Raw genomic sequence first — 14,657 nt, forward strand, 5'->3', positions numbered from 1 at the left:
AGTGTACCAGGATTTGGAACACAGATTGGCAACTTCTTATGAAGTTAAAAGTGTATTTCCATATGACTCAACAATTACCCTCAAAGGTAATTATATATGAGAAAGAAAAGCATGTTTTTACCAAAAAAGAAATCTATCAGAGTGATAGTTTTATTCATTGCGTACTCATAATGGCCAAACAATGGGAACAGCTGGGGTCCCTCAACAGATAACAGATAAACAAGTTATTGTTCTACCCAGCCACCGCTCAGCAGTGCGACCCACTGTGGATTCATGTGAAATACAGATGAATCTCAAAATACAGATTATGATCCTGCCTCCGTGAAACCACAAAACTGATTTATAGTTGCAGAAAGCAAATGATGATGCTGGGTTTGGGGGTTAGAAACTGACTTGGAAAGAACCCTTAAGGATCCCTGAGCTGAGAATGTATTGAGTACAACGTGAATACGTGCCGAATGAATCTAACACACATTTATCTCAAAAATGCATATAGACATTGTATCCAGATTATATAAAATAAGAAATTGTGGGTAATTTTTAAAATTGCTTTACCGGTGTTTGGCTTGTCTGCTGGCTTGCTTGGGGTGCGGAAGGTTCACATACACCAGGCCAGCCTAAAATTTCCTATGTACCTAGAGGACACCTTCTGAGTCTCCTGCTTCATCGCCTAAGTGCTAGGGTCTCAGGAGTGTGCCATCACAGCCCAGGCCACCACGGGCATGACAGGCAAGGTCCACCAGTGAAGCCCAATCCCCCGCCCTACTGTTCTGTTCTATCAAAAACTCAGAGGAGGCATCTTTCTTTAGAAACCACAGCCATCAAACTTTGTTTATATTTCTTGAGAGACAAGAGGAGGGCAGGGAGAGAGGAACAACACTACCAAAAATCTAAGACTGAAAGGCAGCTGTGTTAAATCCATCGTCCAGTGGCTCTCAGCGAGGTCCTTTGGGGTTTCACTCAGCAACTCCGAGAGAATCACCTGTGTCACTAAAACACAAACATTAGGAGTATTGTAGGCATAAAGTTACTGTGTGCTATGTAAAGATTATCCTTTTATTATTCAAATACTGATTTCTGTGCCCCCATATCTGGTTGTAATTCTTATTCTAAGAATCTCCTGTCTCAGGGCTGGTGAGATGGCTCAGCGGTTGAGAGCACTGACTGCTCTTCTGAAGGTCCTGAGTTCAAATCCCAGCAACCACATAGTAGCTCACAACCATCCATAATGAGATCTGATGCCCTCTTCTGGAGTGTCTGGAGACAACTACAGTGTAATGTACACTGTAATAATTACATGTAATAAATAAACAAATCTTAAAATTCCTGTCTCAATGTCATATAATCATTGTTCCCCAATTATAACCTGATTGGTCAACAAAGCTAGCTGATCAGCCAATATCTGACAGGGGAGAAAATAGGGCTGGACTTTTCTCCCAGCCAGGGGCAGGAGGGAGGAAGGGGGAAAGAGGGAAGGGAAAAGAAAGCGAGAGAGAGGAAGGAGAGAGAGATGCAGTAGAGATTAGCCACAGGGAGAGTCCTCAAGACACCTTGGACAAAACACCTGCAGCACATAAGTAAGGAAATGCAAGTATGTCCAGGATTCTGGCCGGGAGGTAACAAGATTAGCATAGAAGACTAAAATAGAGTAATAACTGCTCAGTTACTGTGTCGTTAAGACTTGTTAAATAAATAATAGTCCAGTTTCAATTATTTGGGAGCCAGCCAGCTACAGAGAAATGTAGAGAAAATATCTTGTATCTGTATGGATGTGGCCACTGCCAATAATAAATGTGATGGTCTACAGCTTTGAAGGAAGCAGTAAGTGGGACATCCTGTAAGCAGAAAACATTCTGGGATAGTGCTAGGTGGGAGATTTGTGTGGTACGTGAGCGCAGGAAACCAGTCACGGGGCAACATGTCGATTAGAATGAATGGGTTATTTTAAGTTATAATCTAGTCAGAGAAGAGCCTAGCTATATAGCCAACGTATTTGTAAATGTATTTTGAGTCTTAGCTCCAGGAGCATGGGGATGGGGGGAAGAATGACCCAACTTCTACAGAGCAAGAAGAAGCACTTTATAAACAGCCACTAACGGAGTATGTCAGAATCAGGGTCCACATCTCACGATGTAACTTAGGTAGCCTTCAAACTCAAAACTCCTGCTTCTATCTCCCAGGAGTGTGGAATTACAGATGTGCGCCTCCACACCTGGCCTGCCTTTGTTCTTGCTGAACACACAGCCAGCGACGCTGTGCATATGGATGTATATGTATAAAGTAAATAGGTATAAGTGAGTATATTATAAATGCGCATCATGACCCCCATTGCTATTGCTGTTGTTTATAAGGCTTCTCCTGGCCTTCTTTTTGCTGTCACTGCCGAGGGCCAGCAACAGCTGCTGCACTTTCATGCCCTCGTCCTCTTCTAAACCAACACCCGCCCCAGCTCCCCTCAGCCCAATAAGAAATTGCTGGAGCTAAAATATGATATAAAACTAGTGGGGCGCAATTAGATCATAAACCTCCTCTGACTTACAAAATACATGCTTCTGGTCATATCATTTATTGAGAACTTAGCAACAATGTCCTATTAGACACAATGTAAGCTAGTGTGTGCTCTATGTCACCCTTCCTGTACGAAAGGGAGGAATCCTCTATAGAACACTGTCCATAAACTACACAAGAAGCTGGGAATTTCGCTTGCCCCAGTGAAGGGGGCACAGGCGGGTGTGAGGCCAGATACAGGCACCTCAGAGCCTCTGCCATCTCCCTTCACCCAAAGGTACTTGGAAAACGGACCATTTTCTCCAGGAATGGCTCTGATGGGGTAAGTATGGTTCCAGTCTCTTGATAGTGATTTGTTCAAGGATGGCTGCGTGACCTCACTCTGCGGGAGGGTAAAACCACACAGGGAAGCTTGGTAAGTAGAGGAGGTCGAGACCCAGAGGCTCGGTGGCCACACACCTGAGACTTGAGCGACTCCTGCTCCCTGACAGATTCCTGGCCTGAACATGAGCCATGCTTCTCACATAAGGAGATAGGACCTGCGGTCACAGAGACCCACAACAGAGTTTGCCATGCTAATGAGGTGCCTAGAGGTAAACTTCTCTTCACAGGCATCCCTCCTCACAAAGTGTATTTAATCTCAGATCCACCCTGAGAAGTAGGTACAGCTGGGTATCCATTTTCTATCCATTTTCTACCATGAACAGTCTATAAACAGTTTATAACCATGGACTGTCTCACCAAGATCCACTGCGGGGAGCCGTGCAGGAGACCTTTGCCTACAGAGCCGCAGCTTAATTCTCCCATAGAAGGACTCTGAGCTCCCAGCCACAACCACCACCAAGCTAAGGACAACCACTACTGAGATACGCCGGACCTCCCCTTTCCTCCACCCAACCCCAGCCCCTGGCCTAGATGCTGTCCCCAAGCCCTCCCCCACCCACATCCCCATCCCCCACCCCCCACATCCCTCCACCCCCCACCCGCCGACGCTCCCCCCCACTTCATTCTTGGCTCTTCTGCAACTTGATGCACTGTCTGGATACCCAAGAGTCTGAGAACCCCACCGCCCCCTAAGCTAGCTCTGGTTTTCCCACCCTGGAGAGGTGTCTGGGTGCTTCCCTATAGCTGGCGTGAGATACGTGTGCAGTCAAACTTGCTGGCTTCACCTCCGGAGTGGCCATGCCCTGAGGCTGGCAAAACAGGACCCACATAGCTCTGCTCAGTAAAATTAGAGGTTTGCTACCCGCCCTGGGGTATGCTTTCATACCGTGACAGATTCCAGAGAAGTCACATTCTTCGTCTTCTGTGGAATCCAGCGAAGGAGGAATGAAACCCAGCTGTTTTTATTTTGCAAAAGAAGACAAAAACAACAACAAAAACAAAAAACCAGCCTTAGACTGGAGTCGTACACTAGAAAGCAGAGGAGAAGGGTATTGGCCTCTAAGTGATATTGTCAGCCTTCCAGTCAACATCCCCCATACTTTTAAGAACTGAGTATATTTCCCAGGTCACTCAAGGCAGAGCTCAGACTCTGTCAGAGTTCAAGGTCCAGGAGTGAGCTCTTCCCCTTTCACATGGTCCAGGTCTCTTCACTCTGAAGTACATTCCAGCTTGCCAGGCCCTTGAGCTTCAGAATGATTTTCTTGTCTCCTCCCTCTCTTAGGGAGTTCGGGGTTACAGATGTGCCTGCTGCGGCCAGCCTTTCCTGGGAGTTTTGTGGATTAAGCTCAGGTTATCAGAACTGCACTGCGGTTATCCAGTGAACCACCTCCCCAACCCTATTTTTCTTTTTATAATCATGTGAATATGTGCCAGTGGCTGAGTAGCTGGGGGTAGATGATAGATAGATAGATAGATAGATAGATAGATCGATAGACAGACGATGGGTGGGTAGGTAGATAGGTAGGTAGATAGATAGATAGATAGATAGATATTAGAAGTGTGCACTGTGCTTTAGGCACCGGAAAATAAAGACTAGTCAGAGGTAAATTGCCTTTAATTAAAAGAAAATCCCAGAAGATGGGGTTTCTAAAGAGACTTTTTTCTTCAGCCGGACTCAGCCACCCCAGCTCTCGTTTGATTTATCCATACAGTTTACATAGGTTGGCCTATGAAAGAAGCTGGCTTTTATGTAGGTCAAAGAGATTAAATATCAGCAAATTCACAATACAAAGAACGAAGCAGGGGCCACTGCTGGGAGTAGAGGAAGCCCTGGATGTGTGAGGTCCTGACTTAATGTGTTGTTGATATGCGACTGGAAGGAACTGGAAATGCCTTCCTCTGACCCAGGTTCAGAGGACATAGCAAACCCTTTCTCAGGGTCCGAATGTGGGTATTGATAGCATGTGCAGAAAAGGTCCACTTTCTCCCTCCAGATATTAACAGCCTGATGACTGCTCCCCCTACGGAGAAAAGAAATTGCTCCTGAGATTAGCTAAACCTGTGCCCTTGATCCAGCTGTATATAATAACCCTGCTCCTCGTTTATCTGTATGCAATAACCCTTCCTTCTTACTCAGCTGCATATGATAGCCCTGCCTCCGTCTTTATCGCAATATAATAGCCCCTTCTCCAAGTTTGGCTGCAGGAAATAGTCTCTCCTCTCTGCTCACCTCTGTAAGATAAGCACTGTGCGGTTGCAAGGTGCTGTGGTATCTCCATCAGAGGGCCCAGTGCCCCTGAATCCAGCTGCATCAGTGTGTGTGTGTGTGTGTGTTTATCTTAGTCTTTTCTTTATTCTCTCTCGCCCTGAGTCAGGCCAAGTCCCTGGAGCTATGCCAGGACTCAGTTAGTCAACATAACTGTGTCTTCCCTCCCAGTGTCACTGTTGAACTTTCTCTATTACTATTTTATCACTTCTGCCCCAGGTCACAGAGGATTGACAAACCCAAGAGCCCAGTGTTCACACCACTATACCCTACCATTTATTTGTAGTGTTGTATATGTATTCCATTATTTTATCTAGCAGCTACTCTATGCTTCCTTCTGACAAGGAGAAAAAAAAAAAAACCTGCATCTTCCCACCATGGACATCCTTATATCTCTACATGTACAAGTTGATACCTTTGTTTATAGCCTTCAGCACCTTCCTCCTTCCCAAAAATGTGGCCCTTCTCATTTATGCTGGATTAGCAGCTAAAGAAAGCCAAAAGAGATTATATGTGTTTTGTGTTTTGATATAGAGCATCAGTTAGCTATTACAGCATAAAAAAATTACTCCCAAAATGTAGTGGCTTAAAACACAGTGTGGGTGTGTCAGAAGTGGCTCACCCGGGTGGCTTGGCTCCAGATGTCTATGGGGGCAACAGTCAGATTGTCTGGAACAGCAGACATTTGAAGGCTTGGCAGCAATGTGTCTGGGAGGGTGGAACCGGTTGTCATGTTGAGTAGCCAGTTTACTGCCCTCTATCTTTCACCCTGAGGCTAGAGTCCTCCGGCTGTTGATTTTTTTTTTTTTTTTTTTGGATTATGTACACTGAGTTGGTCTATTGTGGGGGACTGTCTTAACTGACTAAATAATGTGGGAAGACCCATGCCACTATGAGTGGCAGCATCGCCTGGGGGGAGGGCTGAGCTGTATAAAGTGAAGCCAAGCCCAGCACCAAGAGAGAAGCAGTAAGCAAGCATCCGTGTACTTCTCTTTACTCTTCACTATGGCTGTAACAACAGAAATCTAGCCAGCTGCTTTATGTAAAGAGACTCTTACATAAGCACCACCTGTCAATAACAGAGCCTATGGCCAATGAGCTGAGGCAGGAAGTAGGAGGTGACACACTGGCAGGAAGGGAGAGGATTCTGGGAAATAGTCTGAGGTGCTGGACATTCACTGGGGAATGCTGAGGATACGGATGTAAACCAGCAGTTACCTGAATTCAGGATAGAATAAAGAGGAGATTTGCCCTGGACTTTGATGCATGAAGCTGAGGAGAGGTTACTAATTATGTGGAAGACATAGAATAGTTTGAATAGGATAAATAACTTACAAGCTAGTCAGGGAATGAGCCAAAGCTTGTGGCCTGGGCATTTATTAATAAATAATTAGTCTCAGAGTTGTTATGGTTTTGGGAAATAGCCAAGAGAGAAAACGAATTTATTTGTTACAGTTTTAGATTCCTGATGTCTTGACTTGCCTGCTGAAATGGACTGCAACCTGGAACTATGAGCTAAAATAAACCCTTTCTCCCCTAAGTTGCTTTTATCACAGTGACAGAAATAGAACTAGGACACTGTGTTTATATCTTTTCAGTTTTATTACTATATTGCTACATAAAGTTGGATTCTGAGTGTCCTGCACAGGTTCAGGTAAAGTCTTGGCTCCCACTTACCAACACTTCGAGGTAGGAGAACCTCCAGTAAATGGGGCCTGGTGGGAAGTCATCTGGCAATAAAAATTTGTGGAATCGCAGTCTCTTCCTTCTGACCCTTCTTTTGCTTTCTGGCACTATGAAAAGTGGCTCTGCCCCACCACATGTCCCAGACATGATGGCTGCTTCACCTCAGGCCCAGAGGCAATGGAACCTAAGATCTCCAAAACTCTGAGCCAACATAAGAATCTGTTATGAGTCCATGATGTCAGGTTTTGGTTACAGTGCTTAACTAGCACAAGCACTGTCCGGAGAGCCATTAACTAGTGACACCGAGGACCACAGACAGCACCAATTTGCAAAGGGCACTCACAGTGGAAAGAGGTGACTTTCTTGGTCAGTAGGAAGCATGGCTTCTGAAGGCTAAACTGCATGCATTTCTATGACCAATTATATTATACACATTTAATAAATACAGTTTCAGCAAAGGAAAATTGTGCAAATAATAATTAAAGTTACTAGAAGACTGACTGGTTGAATCAAATGGGCCCCCAAAGAAGGGGGTGGGGAAATGAACTGAGGTTTGACTCACCAATCCTAAGAGTTAATCCCACACTAGATGCCAGAAATCTAACCTGTTCTTATATCTCTCCCCTCCTTTCCTCCCTGCCTCCCTCCCTCCCATCCTGCCTTCCTCCCTCCTCCCTTCTCTGTCTGGTATTTCTTTCATCGTTTTCTTCCAATCAGATCAAATACCCCAATCAGAAAGGGATTGAATTTAAGCATGTAGAGAACTCTGTCTCTGTTTACAACAGCGGGTTTTATATTACTCCTGGGTTTAAATTTGGTTTTGTTTAAATAAATTTCATATACATGAATGTTTACACATGCACACTTATTAATTTACAAACATCTGAGAATCTTTCTAAATGAAACGAAAAGCATATCTAAATAGGGGTCTATTCCAAAACAGTGAATATTCTTATAGAATTATGGTGATAATAAAAATAGCACTTACTTTTATTACTTTTATATTGTTGAAAATCCTTCAAGAACATTGGTTTTAATTTTTAGATTTCTTGGTTGAGATGGAAGATCAGTTTGTACATATGATAGGCTAGAGGAGGACACAGGATTAGGCATAGTAGAAGACTTCAGAAGTGTAGGGCCACCATTGGAGGTAGCATGTTTTAGGAATTCATTTAATCCAGTTCCATTCAGGATGAGCAGTCTCATGGTGTCTTAGTCAGTGTTCTACCAAGGCAGCTCCTATAAAAGGAACCATTTAATTAGAGGCTAGCTTACAGTTTCCGAGATTTAGTCATTATCATCATGACAGGGATCATGGCAGCAGGCATGGCAGGCATGCTGATGGAGAAGGAACTGAGAGCTTCATCCTGATCCACAGGCTCAAACAAACAAACAAACAAACACTGGGCCAGCTGTGAGCTTTTGAAAACCTCAAAGCCCACTTCCAGTGACAGATTTCCTCCAACGAGGCCATACATCCTAATCCTTCTAATGCTATGAAAGAGTTCTATTCCCTAGTGATTAAATGTTTGAATAAATGAACCTGTGGGGGCCATTCTTATTAAACTACCACATCTCCAAAGCTATGAGCATTACACTAGGTGAAGCCCACTTCTTCGCAATGACATTCAGTCAACCAGGAAATTTAAAATTGGCCAAGGGCAGGGTCCCAATCATACGCTCTTTGTTGTGACGGGATGTGATGACCTGGCCAATATAAATCCTGGCCACTGTGCCTTGGGGCTTCCAAAGGCATCCCACATACCTTTCTGGAACCTAGAATGGGGAAAGTGTGAGATCAGAGACAGCAGCATCCGCCAGAAAAGTTCTTCAGGGTTATTTAGGGGATACGAGCAACAGGCTGCATGCATTCCCTAGGGATCTGCTGCGGGCAGCCATTGCACACAAGGAGCCCCTGAGGAAAGAACCTGCTTAGCTTAACTGGCTGCAGAGGAATACTGCTTTTTAACAGTTAATTCATTATCTGATTCTAGATTACAATGAAACTTTCACAACACTAAAACAAATTGCCTTTCATTACACTCATCAATCTTCCATAAGTGCCCTATAACCACCAACTAACTCTACAGACGCTGTAGTTCTGCCTCCTCCGGGATCTTATGGAAATGGTCATTCCTTCTATAATCTTTCAGACTAATGGTACATGTGGCATTAAAAAGAATCTTTCAATATTTAACTAAGATAAGATAAGAGAGAAGGTCAACCAGATGGCTAAGAAGGTAAAGACACTTGTGCAGCTAAACTCAAAGAGTTTAATCCCTAGGACCCAAAGGGAGGAAGGAGAGAACAGATTCATCTAAGTTGCCTTCTGATCCCCACATACTTTCCATGTTGCACACATACACATGTGTGCATAAAGAAAGAAGGAAAGAAAGAAAGAAGGAAGGAAGGAAGAATTAAGAATCCTTAATTAGGGGCTAGAGAGATGGCTCAGCAGTTAAGAGTACTGACTGCTCTTCCAGAGGTCCTGACGTCAATTCCCAGCAACCACATGGTACCTTACAACCATCTGTAATGAGGTCTGATGCCCTCTTCTGGTGTGTCTGAAAACAGCTACAGTGTACTCATATTCATAAAATAAATGATTCTTTAAAAAAATAAACAGAATCCTTAATTATCAACTGACAAGTTGGCGTGGGCTTTGTAGCATTGAGTTTAATTTTTGGGAGGTGGGGGCTCCAATTTTTAAGGTTTTAGATGGGGCTAGAGAGATGGCTCAGTCATTAAAGGCTAGGCTCCTAGCTGTAAAAGTCATTTTTAGTTTTGATGTATTTCGTTATGTAATACCACAGCTGTATTTCTTTATCTTTGCTAGCTAGTTCTCATAATGACACAGAGAGACTAAGATTTATTTTCAAGCTTCACCTCAATACCTGGGCAGTCTATGTTAACCCCCTAAATGCATCTGCTACCTCCCAGCCAAGATCCCAATAATTATTTCATTTATGGCCTTCCACTCGCCAACTGAATTCTATGAACTCCTCCCTCCTTCCTCTTCACAGACCTAAATCCCCCCCCTCTCTTTTTCTCTCTCCTAACTCTAAGACAGTATTTAATTGACCTATCTCTAAGACAGTATTTAATTTTTTCTTCAGCAATAGAAATGCTTGTGCATACAGGATAGCAACCATTCCTCTGTTTTGTGGAAGAGAACACAGCATGAGAACTCTGAAATGCATCTCATCATTTAATTACATTTTAATTATTACACTGTTAAATATAACACTGGTCCCAGTTTCTTTCTTCAGTTTTTTCTCTCTCCCTCCTCCTTTCCTTTTACCCCTCCGGTTATTACATACAACCTAGTAAACATTATACAGGAGCTGTCTCCCACAGCTGAAACAGGCTGAGGGCCTAGGAGCAGAGTGCCTTCTGATATCGCATCATTAGCCCTGAATTAAAGAACCATGAATTCAGAAAGCTTACCTGTTTGGTACTTGGTACCCTAGTCCATGTTCACCATCACTGTCAGACACCTCGAATGTCCTAAACACCTTGGAGAATATGCAAGTCGTCATGGAAATCTGGAGCTAAACTAGACACAGCTAAGTTTAATCTTGAGACAGGAACTATACCCCCCAAATACTAAGTAACACGATAAACCAAGTACCTAGCAAAAAAAAAAATTTTTTTTGTTTTTTTTTTTCTTTTTTGGAGACAGGGTTTCTCTGTGTAGCCCTGGCTGTCCTGGAACTCACTCTGTAGACCAGACTGGCCTCGAACTCAGAAATCCGCCTGCTTCTGCCTCCCGAGTGCTGGGATTAAAGGCGTGCGCCACCACCGCCCGGCTAGCAAACATTTTTTTTGCCTTTTTTTACGTGCATGGGTATTTTGCCTACATCAATGTCTGTGTATCAAGTGTTTTCCCCTGACGCCCAAGAAATCCAGAGGAGAAAGAATCCTTGAGGACTGGAGTTACAGTTGCAAGCCACCATTACTAGAATTTGGGCCCAGGTCCTCTGGAAGAACAACAAGTGCTCTTGACTGCTGGGCCATCTCTCCAGCCCCTACCTAATGGAATCCTAAAGAGTACTATATAGTTATTTTTTTTCTTGCTGCCTATTGCTTTCTCCTGTAAAATCATTTCCTAAGTAAAACTGTTACTGCTGGAATTAAATTAGCAATTAAAAATAGATGAACTACTTACTATAGTAGAGAAACATTTTAGATGAGCTAAAGTGTTATATTGTTAGCAAGCTAAAAAAAAGTATGTAATTTTATTAATGTTCACAATTTTCTAAAGGTGTCATAAACAGTTTTGTGTAGTTTTAAAATATTAGAAAGGTAATAAATAGTATCTCCTTTGACAAAAGGAAGTCTGTGAAGACTCATCATAACAAGACTGACTGCAAGCTTTTAATATGAGAAAAGATGCCTTATGTTTCTTCTGACTATGATTTGATGAAACAAACCAGTGAAATTGTTAATATTCTCATGTGAAATACCCATGAACCTATTGCTTGAATCCAGTGATAAAGCGAGCCTTCTATTGGATGTTTAGACCTGGGAACGCAGCTCAGAAGTAGAGACTCGGTAATGTGTGCGGGATCCACCAAGAAAATATAACGGAAAACACCTTAACTCATGAGGTGTTTTTAACTCATTTAGTAAAATCAAATTCCAATGTGATGGGGATATTATGCCTTAAAAGGATGACTCTGTTTTCTTCCACCTGCCTGAACCTCCTACTCACCACCCCACTCCTCCTCCTTACTCTGTAGACCTGGCTGGTCTGAAACTCAGTATATACCACGATGGTCTTGAACTCGCAGAAATCTGCCGACCTCTGCCTCCTGAATGCTGAGATTAAAGACGTGTACCATCATACCTCCTTCAACTTCTTAGAAACCTATCTTGGGGCTGGAGCATCCATTAAGAGCAGTGGCTGCTCTTTCAGACGTCCAGATTCTAATCCTAGAGCCTGGGATTCCAACGGCCAACCGTCTACAACCTCAGTTCCAGAGGTCTGGCTTCCTCGGGTACCAGGCATGCGTGTGATACACAGACATGTGTGGACACAAAACACCCATACACGGAAAATAAGAAAAATTAAGTACTTTTAAAGCCTAATTTAAAATAGTCACTTTATAAATATTTAGTCTATGTCGTGCCTTGTGAATTGGCTTGATGTTTTGTCCTTCTCCAGTTCTGAAAGTGTTGTCCTTCCTCTGCCTGTTCACACCCTAAGGATACAGAAGTAATAAATAGCTGTTTTCCTATTTTCTTGAGAGAGATGCCATTTCCTTGCAATAAACTATTTGTTGTCTTTTTAAAGTCTTGAGTATCACTGCCAGTGTGCTATTTGTGGTCTGACTTTCTAATGTCCTTCCTATGTGAGGGTGAATGATATCTTAAAAGGAAAAAATTAAACAGTTTGGCTTACAAATCTTAAATGACTTTGAAAAAAAAAAAAGATTCTAGAATCTGGCCATACTTTTGCTCCATGAGTACACCATGTGTTTCAATACAGTGAGCTGATCAGAAAGATTTAGCTTGTTTTTAAAGCTTGTTTTATCTAGGGTCTCCAAGATACAACTCACAGACCACATGAAGCTCAAGAAGAAGGAAGACCAAAGTGTACATACTTTAATCCTTATTGGAAAATGGATCAAAATACCCATAGCTCACAGCCAACCAATAGAATGAGCATAGGGTCCTCAATGGAGCAGCTAGAGAAAGGACCCAAGGAGCTGAAGAGTTTGCAGACCTGCAGGGGGAACATTAATATGTACTAACCAGTACCCCCAGAGCTCCCAGGGGCTAAACCACCAACCAAAGAGTACACATGGAGGGACCTATGGCTCCAGCTACATATGTAGCACAAGATGACCATTTCAGACAGCAGTGAGAGGAGAGACCATTGGTGCTGTGAAGGCTCAATTCCCCAGAATAGGGGAATGCAAGTCAGGGAATTGGTGGGGGGAGTGATGAGCAAGGGGAGAGGAGATGGGATTGGTGATTTTCAGAAGGGTAACTTGGAAAGGGGATACCATTTGAAATGTAAATAAAGCAAATATCTAATAAAAAATAAAATAAAATAAAATAAATCTGGCTATCCTGCATCTCCATGTGTGGGATGCTCCAGCTGAGACAGAGGGTACTTTCTGGTCCTCCTGCCTCTGCCCTTTGAGTGTTGAGATTAAGGGCATTTCCCAACAGACAGGTTTTATGTGGTACTGGCGATTGAGCCCTGGGCTGGTTATTTTCAAGTTAACTTTCCTTTTAACCAGAAACAGGGAAATAAAGTAAAATAAAAACCACCACTTCCAAGGGATGGCTTCCTTGTCAGCTTACTTCTGCTCCCTATCAAGGGGAGGGGTGGAATTAAAGCAGGGGAAACATTCATTATATCTCAACTACAGTTGGTCTTTTGAAAAACGGGCTAGTTATGGTATCTCTCCTGGTATCTCAAAAGTTCTAAGAACAAACTAGTTTCAGGTTTGTGGCATAGAACTTTAATAAGAATGTTTCCACTTTGATTTTTTTTTCAGTTGGGTGGGTCCTGGAACGTGGTCTAAAACAAAGATCCTGAGAAAACCTGTATTTAACCAGTTGCATAACAGGCAGTTATGTTAACTGAGGATGGAAGCAAGTGTGGAAGCAATCAATCCCTTGGAAAGAATCAATGGAAACAAATTTCTATTGAAGGAAATATAATTTGTTACCCTCAGAGAGGCCATGCCCTGTCACTCCTCCACAGTGGCTATTTTGTTTTCAGATCTCTACAAAGCCTCAGTCCAGATAGAAGAAAACAAAATCAAATGGCTAACAAAGCTTTTCACCATGTCTACACCTCAAAACAATTTTTTGTAAACCAGATTCATTATCTTTGATGGGGTCAGTAGAAAAATAAGAGAAAGATTGTTTATTTGTTTGCTGTTTATTGTATACCTTGTAGCATTTATATAGTTAAGCTCTAAGTAATTGTCAAGGGCAGGAGAGATGGCTTAGTAGGACCTGATGCCTGCGGCCAAGCCTGAAGACCTGAGTTCGATCCCCAGGACCAGCGTGGAAGAAGGAAAGAATGGATTCCCTCCCATACCTCCCCTGCACACAAAATAAATAAATGATTTTTAATGTCAACACTAAGGCTGGAGAGATGGTTAAGAGGTTAAGATCACTTACTGCTCTTGCAGAGAATATAGATTCAGTTCCCAGAAGGCTCAACCCCATCTATAAGTCCAGTTCCAGGGGATCTGACACCCTCTTCCGACTGCAGGCATGAGGTCTGTATGTGGTACTCTGACAAACGTGCAGGCAAGACGCTCATACAGATAAAATGAGTAAACCTTAAAAGAGTCGTCAATACTTGAATCTGACCTGAAGGAGTGCCTCTAGTAACATAACAGCTTCTACTGGTATTCAAGATCTAGCTGGGTGCCCAGTAATTACACTCAGTTCTCACAGTACCTGTGGGTTGCATAAGCCACAAGGGTCAGGAACTTACCCTACAGAGTAGACCCCAGGGATAATCCTAGGGGCGACCATGGTGCTTACTAACCAGTATGGCTATCAACTTGGGGTTCCCAAGACTCTGCTTCAGGATCGAGGACTGACTGACTCACTGGATCCTGCATGTGCTGGGCGCCATCCCACTGTAAATGATACAAGTTAAAAACCGCCACATTTGTTTTGTGTTGTTGTTATTGCTATTGTTGCTTTGTTTTTTCTTATTGTTGTTGTTGCTATTTTGAGACAGGGAATCTGGTAGCCCAGGCTGGACTTAATCATGTTATGTAAAGGAGGTTGGGCAGGAACTTTTGCTCCCCTACCTCTGCTGGGATAACAGGTA

The 14,657-nt window shown here is 43.1% G+C and overlaps 1 non-coding gene across 1 annotated transcript; it reads right to left on the reverse strand.

Annotated features, from left to right (window-relative positions):
• Positions 1 to 8,666: 8,666 nt before the first annotated feature.
• On the reverse strand, positions 8,667 to 8,795 carry LOC127696880 (small nucleolar RNA SNORA70). Its single transcript, XR_007980330.1, has one exon. It is a non-coding gene; the product is annotated as a small nucleolar RNA SNORA70 (small nucleolar RNA).
• Positions 8,796 to 14,657: the final 5,862 nt, after the last annotated feature.

Source organism: Apodemus sylvaticus, chromosome 11, assembly GCF_947179515.1.
Source record: "Apodemus sylvaticus chromosome 11, mApoSyl1.1, whole genome shotgun sequence".
Lineage (NCBI taxonomy): Eukaryota > Metazoa > Chordata > Mammalia > Rodentia > Muridae > Apodemus > Apodemus sylvaticus.